At 40.8% G+C, this 14,041-nt stretch overlaps 1 non-coding gene across 1 annotated transcript; it reads right to left on the bottom strand.

Moving 5' to 3' along the window:
• Positions 1–1,265: 1,265 nt before the first annotated feature.
• Positions 1,266–1,338, bottom strand: trnar-ccu (transfer RNA arginine (anticodon CCU)). Its single transcript has one exon. It is a non-coding gene; the product is annotated as a tRNA-Arg (tRNA).
• Positions 1,339–14,041: the final 12,703 nt, after the last annotated feature.

The following is a 14,041-nucleotide window of genomic DNA, read 5'->3' as shown; positions in this document are numbered from 1 at the left end:
ATTTTCATGTTCTGGATCTCTGGAAAGCGTCTAGAGACAACATCTGTTGTATTAGATGCTATACAAATAAAATTGAATTGAATTGAAAAATTACACACAAGAGATACAGTACAGTAACAATTGAGAACATGTTCAGGGCGCGATTTCTTTTACAGTAATGAATTGCTGATTGATGTTACAGTAAACCACTCTCTGACCTGGATGCTGCGATGGAAGCTAACATTGTCCCAGAGGATGACGTATATGGGAAGATCAGCTGGCCCAGGAATCTGCTGGTCTGACACGAACTCCTCTTCTTCTGTCTTGATCATCCATTTTTGTTTTTGAGCCTTCAGCAAACTGCACTGACTTATATAGGTGTGGTCACATCATTTGCAATAGGTGTTTTCAATTATGAGTCGTTGTGTTTACTGATTGACACCAGGTATGTTCATTGTGTTCAAGTTTTGCTGATTGTGGGTAGCATTTTGCATCACATGAGCTTCACAATGCATATTGGAGCAGAGTTATATGCAAAATGTGTTTTAGCACGGTAAAATGTGTTTAGAGTTTTGAGAAAAAGGGGATGGGTTTTGTGAACAGTGTCTACAGGTGAATTGTGTTTGTGGTTGTGGCAAAAGGGGGGTAGTTTTACTAAATGTGTTTAGGCAACTGGTCATTTGGTTTAGAGTACTGGGTTTTGTGTTTTAGCAATAGAGAAAAACTGTAATGCTTTACTGTTCTTCACTCGTGGGGTACTCCACTTCTTCTTGACCAAATGTGTATTTCTTTACGTGGTGTGTCTGACAGTCAGTTACTTCCCAAGTGGTTGGTTTTCGGAGACTGTGCAAACTTACAACTTACAGTGACATCTATATAAAGGCATTAAAATGTCCTCAGGTGTCAAATTCGTTTGACAACAGGCATAGTAAGTAAAGAATTTCAGCTGCTGAGGTTCATTCAGTAAGGCAGTGTTTCCCAACCCTGGACCTCAGGTCACACTGTGCTGCTCCTTGGATCAACACACCTGATTCAAATTAACAGTCATCATGAGCTTGTCATCAAGGTCTGGACAGCTCTGACACAGCTACTTGTATAAGGGTGTGCTGAAAGCAGGAAATAAACAAACAGTGTAAGATAGGTGTGAGCATATGATGCCCAATAGTAGCATCTGAGACACACAGGACAGTGTGCCCCAAGGTTGGGGAAGGAATACAACTGAAAATCTTTCTGTTTTGAAATTAGTATCTGAACTCAGTACTGAATTGAACAATTTTAAACATTGCCACCCTAGATGGGACTCGAACCCACAATCCCTGGCTTAGGAGGCCAGTGCCTTATCCATTAGGCCACTAAGGCTCTGGCAATCCTGTTTAACTGCTACTGATCCAAATGCTGCTCCTCCACATATAAACAACTTTTTTTTTGTGAATAAAGATCACCTGTCTTGAAGAAAGGAAGAACCTGGGTTATTTTACCTAGTTTGACAAGCAGATGTGGTGTTTCAGAGAAACCATACGATCGCCTTCCACTGCATAAGCAGCCAATGGGTATATGTCAGTGAGTTGTGACTGCTCAATTACTTTGACAACTCTTGTGGACTCCAACTTGAAACATCTAAAATGCTCAGAGTACCATGCACCAGTTTCACTTCAAACACTAAGGTGTCATGAACAATGATGATATGTAATATTTCAGCAAAGTCAGGCAATCCAGCAGTGGAGCCATATGCCAACATCATGCTGTGAGGAACCAGAGCGGCCTCCCCACGTACAAGGGGACAAGGCAAAACTGGAGCTGGGTGATGAGGTGTAAAAAGAACCTTGCAGAGCGTAGAATGCCAAAAAAATAAGGCTTTTTATTGTAAAAAAACACAAAGACATACAGGTGAAGGCAAAATCTGTAGTCTAAAAATGGCACAAAGGGGCATAGCCTCTCAGCAAGCTACATCAAATCAGCAGACTCCTTTCTGGTATCCAGCCGCTGCTTTTAACCCCAGGCAGGGTGGAGATGTTGATTTGACACAGGTGGGCTCCAATTAGCAGAACCAGGCACACCTGTGTGCTGCTCCCCCGCAGACCACGCCCAATCCTCCACTCTGCCACACACATTAAAAAAAATGTCCGGTGATGATGAGAAGGGGAGGGGTTGCTCACTTTCTCACACATGCCAACACTGTAACTGGTGCCCTGAAATTCTGCCTGGTTGGACAAATTAACACCTGTCTCTTCTGGAAATTTCTGTGATAGAAATTCCTGTACATTCTCATTGACAACTTCTAATGGAACTCTTGACATCTTTGATACAGACACGGCAGGCTTTTTCACAACTGAAGAATGGAGATGGCATGCGATCATGGACCGGTGTTTGTTTGCCATAGACTTTAAAATGTTACGAAAGCAACTAGTCTGTCTTACAATCTTCTTAAAGAAGCGGTGCTTTCCTTCAAACCTCATTGTCCATAAGGACACTAGTGGGCCAAATGATTTAATGAGCTGGGGATAGTGCTCTACAAAATGGTGTTTTGGGATCAGGTTTGCTTGTGGAAGAACACTGCTAAGTCTGTGCTCAGAAATCAGGCTATCGAGGAAACCAATGCTTTCATCTGTGTGAGTAGGTGACATAACCAGCTCAACAAGATCTTTGAGTGTCATCAACAACTGTCATGCTTGTTCTTCTCAAGTAGCCTCAATAAGCACCAATTCTCAGTTGCATTGCCACCAATGGTTTTACGGGAGGCAAAGGTTGGAGGTATAGCTTGAGGACAATTTGTCCTGTCTTTCCACTTGTATGGAAACTGTTTGATTATTCTATTGAGCTCTTCAAGAGAGAAATATTTTTTCTTTATCAATATATCTAAACACAATGCCAGTTCTAAAGGTACAATACCCTCAAGTAAATCATGTAGTACATCAGGTGGGTAACCTGTTGTCACATGAAAATGATTTAATCTTTCAGTAATTGTACACTGTCTTTTAACTCCACGACTATGAGTGTTACCAGAGAATGCTGCTTCAATGTCCAACTTGTGATGCTCTTTTGTTCTACCTGAGAATGCTCCTGTCCTGACCTCAAAATCCTGAAACTGGGATCTTTCTCCTACACAAAATCTGCAAATGTGTGACCCACTGAAACTTTCAATAAACCCCCCAACTGAGTGGGCACCAAGGTTATCCGCAATCACAGAAAATACAGTGCCCTTTATTATTTTTCCTAAACAGGGCACAAAAAGACCATCTTCTTCAAGTCTTTTCAAATCACTTAACAATGGATCTAGCACTTGTTGATAACCAAACTTCTTAATGTCGTCTGCCTTGCACAAAACAGATAAATAGATAGATGATAATGTAGACCTCAATACAGATGGAATATCAGCAAACACCCAGTAAACACCTGTTACCTTGTGCTTCTTACGAGAGGTTCCTAACGGATTGCATATTTCAAAGTCATCACAGTAAAGTAGAAGTGAAAGCCTTAACTCTTCTCCACAAAGAAACGTGTTTTCCTTGATGTTGGTACCATCATGATAACTAGTGTACTGACATGAAGAACCACAATGTCTTACACTTTTCAAAACCTTCTCCTGGATGTCACTATTTTTCAGAACTTGTGACAAGGATTGCAAAATAGGTATATACTGAAAGGTCTTTCCTTCTTTGGCATCTAGTATATACTCAATGAATGGTAGAAAATTTACAAACAAATTACAAACAAACAAATCACTCGTCACGAGGAACATAAATTAAATTAGATTTTATTTAAAACTAAGCTTTTTCCAAAAAGTAAAAAATAATTAAAAATGATTATATTAATTATTAACAAATGAAAGTGTGCTGGGGCAACGTTTCAACCGTGTCCGGTCTTCCTCAGGCCAAGCACCAAAAACAATGAACAACAAAGCTATCAGGCTTGAGCAGCTTTTCACGTCCTTCACCGTCTCTGACTTGAGCACAAATGAAGGAGAGAAGGTTCCTCTCCTTATAGAACCTCTGCTCCTATTTTATATTTATCGCCTGTTTTATTTTTAACTTCCAAAACCTTATTGCACCTGCAAGGTTTTTAATAAAAACATGGGGTTTTCATTTTTAATGCCTAAGAATTGGAATTTTAAGAAATTATGAATGAATTATTTTTATTTGTTAATCGAAATGTCCCTTAAAATGTTTGAATCTAAATCCATGAATTTGAAACCTGTTCACAGTTTTACTGTTACACCCCTACAAAAAATAAAATTGTGGTTAGTATTAGAAAATAAAACTGGAATCACAAAAATAGATTTGGGATTAGGGTTAGTGCAGCGACAGAGCAGCAGGAAGATATAAATAGAGCAGGAGGAGCTTACATTAATATATTATTATATTAATATATATTATATTGGGACAGTGCAGACGTGCTTCACAGCTCTGAGCCAGTGTTTCTGTGTCTTTGCCTGAAGAATGAACGAGTTGAAACGTTGCGTTGAGGCACACATTTATTTGAGTTGACACACGTTTGTTTTATTGATTATGAATCACTTTTTTCATTTTCCTAATTATTCTTTCATTATATAAAGAAATCATGATAGTGATGAATGACAACCATCCTTGGGAGCTGCCCGGACAGACCGGACACCTCCTGTCTTTGGGGGACAGGTTCCTTTTCCTAACCCTAACCTTAATCCCATTCGTCTAAAATTCAAGTCTTACATTTATTTTATTTAAAAACAGGGTTAAAAAGATTTTAATTTTAAAATAAGTATGGCATTAATTTTTTTTTAATTAGTCTTATTTAAAAAACAAGGTCAAAAGTTCTTTATTTTGAAATAAGTAATTAAAATAAACATTACATTCATTTTTATTAAAAACAAGGTTAAAAGGTTTAAAATAATAAAATAACTATTATATTCCATTGAGTATTGAAGGGGTTAAGACAGTAAATCATTTATGTGTAAAGTTGCTGGTAAAACAGCCGGTAAAGACGGTTAAAAACAGAGGGTATAAAGGCGGAGCCACCAGGAGGCTCATTCAGTGTTGCCAACTTAGCGACTTTGTCGCTAGATTTAGCGACTTTTCAGACCCCTATAGTGACTTTTTTTCAAAAAAGCGACTAGCGACAAATCTAGCGACTTTTTCTGGTGTTATTGGAGACTTATCTGGTGGGCAGAGCAGAGCAGAGAGGAGACCCTCACCAATCCGCGTCCAGACTGCAAATGAAATGCGCTTGCGTAAAGCCGCCGCTGGCTTGCAGAGCGGGATGTAAATGTAAACATTTCTTTTTTCTTTTGGGTCACTTTGCCGGTCCCAAGCCCGGATAAAGGAGGAGGGTTGGTTGTAGAGCTAGCAATTTCACCCTACATAACAATCTTTTGATAAAATTTGCTGTTATAACATTTAACAATACAGGACAAAACTGATGTGTGTAATGTGGATCTAGACAAAGCATTCAAATCATTAAATGTTGTTAATGTTGACATTATTTGTGTACATTTGTAGTTCTAAACATATTTAGGGTGTTTTTTACTCACTTTTGTCTCTCCCACGACGTTATTCCTCTCTCCTACAGCGTCCATTACAGTTATATGCAAATTGCCAATTATGCAAATTAGGCGATGACTTTATTTAGCGACTTCTAGCGTCTTTTGGGACAGCCAATAGCTACTTTCCTTACTGAGGAGTTGGCAACACTTCTGCTTCTGGCATTCAGAGCGACAACATCTCTCTCCCCAGAAACCTGTTCACAGTTTTACTGTTAACAGCCTGAGGAAGACCCAGAGACGGTCCAAACGTCTTCATTTGGAACACCTTCTTTAGTTGTTTTCGATTAAAAAACACCTTTTTGTTTATTTTATTTCATAAAAAAATATTTGTATTTATTTTTCATTAAAGTGATTAGATTTTTTTCAAAACATCAAATAGAATATTTCTTCTTTTTGGAAAGCATTTTTTGTTATATTTATATTTTATTCATTGGTGATTTCATTTCAACATTTCTTACATACTGTGTAAATGGTAAAACCTTTGGTTTATTCCATTTGGCTTGTTTAAGTGTACCCAATGCAGCAGCTGAAATGGACTCTGTCCACTTTTTCTCACACAAAGTAGCAAATTGCTTGGCTAACTCTGCAACATCATGGCGATTTGCAATGATGGCATTGCACTGCCCAATGCCTGCAACTTTGGCCAAACTGTGCCCCCATTTCAAAGCCAAGGATGGGGTTTTATATGAGTTGCTTTCCAACTCATAACCAGCAACTGCTCTGACTGCTTGTATGACCTGGGGAAAGTTACTAGCCATAACAAGGTCTTCTGTGCTCTTCAAAGGTGTCATAGCTCTTGCCGTTATCAATAATCTTGCCATCTCTCTCATTTTTTGGCGTATGTAATCATTCCTTTTTTTCATGTGGTTTCCTGGCATTGTAGAGTGACTCACCAAGGCTAATAATGTCTCTTTCACTCCTTACTACTAAGGAAATGTCATCCTGATTCATTTCACAGGCAATCTTCCAAACAGCTTCATGAATTTGATCAGGTTTCGGTAAGTCCAGCACAATTGCAGGGATGCTGGTGGAAGGGGATGGAAGCTCATTGGTTTCTCCTGTTTCTGCTGGAGAAGATGTTTGTAGAGCAGACAGGAACAGACAGTCTCATCCTGTATCGCCACATTTCCTGATCCGCTTGGAGACACCCCACACCACACCATGAGCCGGTGGAAAATGGCTTGGAACTGGCCTGCTGAAGGGTTGTTATTCCAGCCCCCTGAGAAACACGCACACACACACACACACACACACACACACACACACACACACACACACACACACACACACACGCACACACACACACACACACACACACACACAGGACTTTCACATAAATTACCTTTTTAGTCTGACTTTTGTTTGAAAAAAATAGAAATACATGAATGTCAATCTGTTGATGTAATGACAACACAGTTACCATGGTGACATGCATGCATGAATACAGACATCAAACCATTGAAAAACCGGTGAAAAACTAAAATTTAAATCCCTACCTGATGCCCTGATGGAATTGAAAAGGAGCTCCAAGTGATCTTGGCTAAAGTGGTAGGTGCAGATGTACCGCTGTCGCTGAAGCTGTTCCAGAATCATCAACATCAGGGTGTCAATGTTGATGATAAATCCCAAGACAGATAGGTACCTTCACAAGAAATGGTTTTGTCAATATTATCATGTCAGAGCAAAATAACCATAAGACAGCACTAAATGACTTTGTTCATTTACAGATAATAAAGCAACAAGGAACAATAGTGTAACAACAGTAAAACAGAAAACAAAAGAACACTGCTATACATACGATTATGACACCGCTAAAAACTGAAAACACTGAAGTCCAACAGAAACAAAACAGGAGACTGTAAAAACATCAGAACCAGAGAACAGAGCATCATATGAACTTATGATGCGGAACAAGAGAACAGAATAGGACTGGGTGATATATCCATAATATGTCAATATTGTTTGAAAGCACTAATTGTCATCTATATAATATTCTCTCAAAGGTTTTTGGTCAAAATGTGTTTGATTTAGTTTTTATTTGTTTGTAATCTTTATTTAAACTTGACAGTGCACTGAGGCGAGCCTCATTTATGGTGCTGATTTTATTCATATCACCCAGCCTAGAACAGAACATCAGATGAACGTGATGTCAGCAACATATGAACTTTTCATGCAAACAAATGCTTGACTATTTCCTAAAACCTCTTTGATCGGTGAAGGGGTGTGCCATTTGTCATGACCAAACTCATCAGATAGTCCCTGCCTTTCACCAAGAACTGCACTGTCTCTGCCCAGTTGAAAAGACCCAGGGGGGCTTTGAACAGTTTGGCATGGGGGTTGCGGCTGTTCAGGACGTCGAAAAGCCTGTCAATTATCTAAAAGCAAAGAGTCTGCATTAACAGAAAATAAGTGCCTGTGGCTATAATAACCAGACAACGAATGGTGTAGAACAAGCAGGACGAAAGCAGTCGGGAAAACATTAGCTAGCCTCCTGTGTGTTAGATTCTTTTCTTTTTTATTTTCTTAAATATAATAATACAGACTCTCCTTTCACACACCTGACTGGCTGCAGCAGTCCCGGTCAACATAGATGACCTCAGGTTCTGCTTGGCCAGCATTCTTGTAACGGGTGACGATGCCTTGGCACAACTCCTCCAACCCTGCACCTTCACCCGTCGTAAGAACGGAGTTCAGAACCTGGCCAAACTCGTTGCCGATGTTAGTCATCCAGGCAGCACTGTCCCCGATCCCACCAGCCAGCTTCTTGGTGATCTGTAAAACAAACAATACACATTTCCTGTTGTGTTGCAATTATTCATGTTGTATTTTCTATATTTTTTACTGTTGAATCCCTTACTTTCTTTGCTGAATCCATTTTTAGAATTCTACCATAGGTAGAAGTGATCACTCCCTTCATCTCATCCAGATGGCTGAGGATGTCGTTGGAGTGGACTGTCTCAAACCACTGGGCAAGAGGAAGGGGCCTGAAGGGTGGTGGAGGACGATGGACAGCTGCTGAAGGGACGAAGGTAGCCATCTTCATATGGCGCTCACAGTCAGAGAGGTAGCGGATCGTTTGGCGTGCCCACTCCTCGCTGTGTGCCTCCTCTACCACTGACTGGAGGTAGGAGGAACTGTTGCCGTTGGTCCTCAGCTTCAGGAAAGTCATACATTTCCTGTCCAGAGCCAGTGTCGTGAGGACGGCGGGGAACAGGCTCCTGTGTCCCACATCCAGCTGGGAGAGCATCTCCTGGCTCCATGGGCAGACTGGCTGGGAGCACTTGCTGCAACGTGGATAGTCCCCTCCCACTAGGTAGTAGCGGCTATCCACGTCTATCACCTCCCTGACCTTCCTGTAGATCCCAGAGCTGTTCATTCTCCGGGAACATTGTGGGCACTTCAGTGGAAACCCCCACATCCTCATTGGTGCCCAGATGAACATCCTCTGCCGGTAGTACCACCCAGGCTGAGGGGGAGATGGTTTGGGCTCCAGTGGGGGGTGAAACCAGCATGCCTTGAGCCTTTTTTTTAGCTGGCCTGTAGGCTCATGGAGTGATTTGGCGATCCATACCTGATCGGCTTCCTGGATGACCTTCCTGAACTGCTCAGGAAGAAAGCCTTTCCAGTTGGTTTCAGGTGCTTTAAATGGACCTGAAGTGTGGTGTGATGTAGTAGGAGGATGATTTTGATGATGATGGTAAGGATTTTGATGGTGTGAGGAATGCTGCATAGTGAGCTGTGATTAAATAGCCCAACGGTACCCTGAACCTTGGCACCACAGGTGTCACACTTCTCCTCCGTATGAAAGTCAGAGAAGTGCTCTGTGAACCTTTCTCCCTCCACAAGCTCGCTGCACTTAAAGCACTTTATTCTCTGCTCTGCCACCGATGCTCCTGCCTCTGTGTCTCCTCTCTCTGCTTCCGTGTCTCCTCTCTCTGCTTCCGTGTCTCCTCTCGCTGCCTCCGTGTCTCCTCTCGCTGCCTCTGTGTCTCCTCTCTCTGCCTCTGTGTCTCCTCTCCTTGTCTCCCTGTCTCCTTTCTCTGCTTCTGTGTCTCCTCGCACTACCACCATGCTGACTTGGGGTCGCCCTGCCTGTGTCTCAGCTTCTCCTGCCACCGGAACCAGCGCCTGATGACAGTTCTACTGACTAGGGGGGGGGGGGGGAATTCAAAAAGAGGGCTGTGCTACATGCAATTGAGAATCTTACACTACTAGTTTTCTCCAGAATTGTGCAGATATTGATCAATAAATAAATAAATACACATGCTACAGTGACTCATCATGACTAAATAATTTCACTTACCTTATGGAACCCACAGGAGCATGACTTAGTAAATAATTGTACTTACCTCATGGAACCCACAGGAGCATGACTTAGTAAATAATTTCACTTACTTTATGGAACCCACAGGAGCACTGAAGGCTTCTGCCAAACAGATCTTTTGTATGGCTCTGCAGGGGGCAAGCATCTATTCTTTGCAAGGCACTCTTCCATTTTTTGGCCCTTGGCCGTTTGCCAGTTGAAAAATGGAACTGGCCCTGGGCATACTTCACGCAGATGTCCCTCCAGTAAGCATCTGGCTTTCCTGTCTTAGTCATCTGCAAACATATAATAAATGTATATATATAAAACAGGATAATATCAAGCTATAAGCTGTACAGACAGAGCAGAGGAAACTATCTATGGATGTATGGATGTATGTAGATGATTAGACTAAACTTTGTCACTGTCATATATATATATATATATATATATATATATATATATATATATATATATATATATATATATATATATATATATATATATATATATATATATATATATATATATATATATATATATATATATATATGTACATAGTGCAGATGATAAATAATGAGTGATAATATATATTATGAACAGATGAGATGTGATTATATGATTTACACAGATTTGGGTTACAGTATATACATGGGTGATTGAAGATAATACAATATTTACAATATTATTGTTGTGAAGCACTTTGTAACTGTATGGTTTGAAAGGTGCTATATAAATAAAGTTATTATTACACAGACAGATGTAAAAATACAATTCCACTGATGAAAAATTAAACTTGGCCCAATTAAGCATGCTATTGTTGTTCTGATTCAGTCACATCAGCATCATAACCCACCGTCACACACAGCCAGAAACTCCATTAGCAAATCGGCTATTTAACGACAAAGTCGTAGATCATCGTTTTATCACACGCTTTGAAATTCGGCTTCTACCTGCCGGTGCCTTTATGAGCATTAATCAAGTTTTCAAACCTTTTTCCGTTTTTGGTGTTGTCTGGTGATGCGGAGAAAAACATGGCCGACATTCTAAAGTGATAGCCACGCCCCCTCTACATCACGTGACCAGGCACGTCGTTCGGATTGGTTCGGAACTCGTTCGGACCTCAGTGGAAACTCTTTGATCTTGTTCGGACCTGTTAGGATGTGTTAGGACCTCGGAGGCAGTCCAGAAACTGCAAGGTACGGCCACAACAACTTGTCACATGCTTGAACATTTGGCTGAAATAAATGTGTGTTTGTTTGAATCAGAAACATTATCTCTGCCTGTCACGCAGAAGACCGGGGTTCGATTCCCCGACGGGGAGAAAGCCTGTTTTGGATATGCATGACTGATACATATGAACAATGGTCAATAAGATAAAAATCACTCTTCCGCGGGGGGCCAGCCGTGAATAGCTGTCACACGAAATAGCCAATAGGAGGGGAGCTTTTTCAATACCTGTAACCGCGAAACAGCCAATAGGAAAGGAGCTTATTTTGTTTATTTTTTTCTTTGATTCCACACAGAACAGGGTTCGAATCCCGGTTGTGGTTTGTATCAAATGTGAAGTAAAATGACTAGAAAACCATGAAAATACTTGGGACTTGAATAATTAAGTGTGTAAATGTGTTATTAGTTTAATTATTAGATTAATTTTACTGGCTAGTGTAAATCCTGCATTTTGTAGAGATATTATTGCTGCCAAAGGAAGTAACTGCACATTAAGATAGACAAATAGACACTGATTAAGATAGTTTTATTATTTACAATATTGATTGGTTGACATTGTTTATCATAACACACCTGAAACAAATCTCCACCCACTTACTGTAACATAATGGCCTGTGCAGATTTATATTGAGGTGCCCTTATAGAATGGCTCATTATCATCATATTCGAGCGTGAGTGTGATTGTGAGCATGGTTTGTGTGTTTCTATGTGGCCCTGTGATGGACTGGTGACCTGTCCAGGGTGTAACCCCTGCCTCTCACCTAAAATGAGCTGGGATAGGCTCCAGCAGACCCCCGTGACCCCGCAAGGGATAAAGCGGGTAAGATAATGAATGAATGAATGAATGCCCTTATAGAACCCATCATTTTGTTTTATATGAGTCACTTAATTGGTTATCACTTAAAAATAGAAGATATTCCCATTGGCTGCAATTTATCTTTAAATGCATACACTTTAATTATCCTCACTATTTAAAGCAATATCTTTGTCCCTACAGTTCACGTTACGCACTGAGCATCTTTACCTCACCGTCCCAACTAATATTAATAAGGAAGTCGGTCGCTGTGCTTTCAAATCTAGAGCTCCAGCTGACTGGAATGAACTGCCCAGCTCCCTTAGATCTATTAACTCGTTTAATGTCTTTAAAAATGCTGATTTTTCCCACCTTCAAACACCCTGTTCATGTTTTAGTAGCTTTTTGCTCATGGGGTTGTATTTACTGCATGTTAAGTCTTGCAAGTGCATGGTTGTATTGTATCGTGCATGTAATGGATACTTAATGCATGAAGCATGTTCCGTGGGGTTTTTGGGTGGTAGTGGGGGGTTCCGGAGAGTTTTTTGTTCTTGTGCTTTGTTTTTTTTTCTGTTTTGTCATGTCAGGTTGTATGCATGTGTGACCGGTGGACTATCCACTCTGCGTTGTGTTATATTTCGTTCAGTAAAGGATAGGACAACAGCTCCATTTGGTCGTGGATCCCCGCCGACCAGATTTATTTACAAGAGTCGCTGGACAGAGAGAGCGGAAGACAGCCCTATTTAAGAGGAACATAAAAGGAAGTGACGTGACATAACATCAAATAAAAACAAAATAAAATACACAGCACTCTTCATATTGTTTTTATATAATTACACCAAATGTAATAACACTGGGGTTACACATGCCCAACTGTTTTGTTCTGTGATGTACCTGTAACTTTTTACAAGGACCCTCTCTAAAATGAGTTGATACAACTCAAGAGGATATCCTTTCAATAAAGGTTCATATAAATATTTATTTCAAGCATATGAACAAAATTAAAAGGACAAAACAAAACAGATCTACAGAATTGATGGAATTGGAAAGGAGGACCAACAACGCCACCCTGGGAATTTCACCCAGGGAATTCTAAATAACTATAGATGTAATAAAGGCACACAGGTAAGTCATACAAAGGAAATGCTAGAGACGTGGTTCACCATTCAACAGGCCATAGACCATTTATTCATGAATTAAACAACAGGTTAAAATAGTAAAAAAAGGGCTAACAGAAATAACACCAGGTTGTATTAATAGCTGAGGCTTACCGGTGGTGAGGGGGGATAGGGGTGAGGAATCCAAACTTAAAAAGAGCACCCCACTCACACACACGCACAGCAAAAGGTGAGGTGCACAAAAACCAAACTCAAGACCACAGCACACGAAGGGAAACCACCACCGGGGATGCCACCACCACCATTGGCTCTCAGCAGCTGCACAACAAAAGAAAAAGAACAGTTAGACACAATAAATAATAAACAAATCCTTCAAAATAAAATATGAAATACTGTTAACACAATAAACAAAAGCTGTTATAGGTACAAAAAGAACTCAAGCTAAAGTAATGAGCAACTTATACAAATGGTGTAAAAGAAATAAGGAAAGAGGGGTCTCTGGCCAGAATTACCAACTCAACACGATAAAATAGACAACATGAAAAACAACACAAATATCCAACTTAATCTCAAACAAACAAAACAGCCCTATACTAAAACTCACACTCGCTCTCATCCACGCTGTTGCAGCAACTGCTACACACTTCTGCCGTCTCCACACACACGCGCGCAGCCCGGGCCTGCAGCTCGGGGAAGAAGTCCGGGACCAGAGGACTGGAAGGCAGCACCATAGCTCCCTGCAAGCTATACGCTAACAGCGGCGTCGGAGAGTTAAGCTGGGAGCGACAGACGAAGCATGCACGGAAAAGGAGCACGCCGAAGCAGTCCACAGCAAACAATCACAAAAATAAAGGCGTGCGAACACAAACCCGGTGACATGACAGTAAATGCATCCTGTAGGGTCATATTTAAAACAAGAAAAAAGTCTCTTACCTTTGATAAACTCGTTTGGAGAGTCGGAATGTCGTTGTCTGTTGATACGACTGGTCTCCGAGGATGTCCGAGCAGAGTGAATGGAGATTCTGAGGTGTAAAAAACAAGTAGAGAAACGGCGAAAGGTGTAAACAGCGCCACCGCCTCATAGCGGCCGGAAATATATCACA

This window comes from Cololabis saira, chromosome 10, assembly GCF_033807715.1.
Source record: "Cololabis saira isolate AMF1-May2022 chromosome 10, fColSai1.1, whole genome shotgun sequence".
NCBI classification, from domain to species: Eukaryota; Metazoa; Chordata; class Actinopteri; order Beloniformes; family Belonidae; genus Cololabis; species Cololabis saira.
The sequence above is the reverse complement of the archived record's forward strand: the minus strand, read 5'-3'. Positions and strand labels throughout refer to the sequence as shown.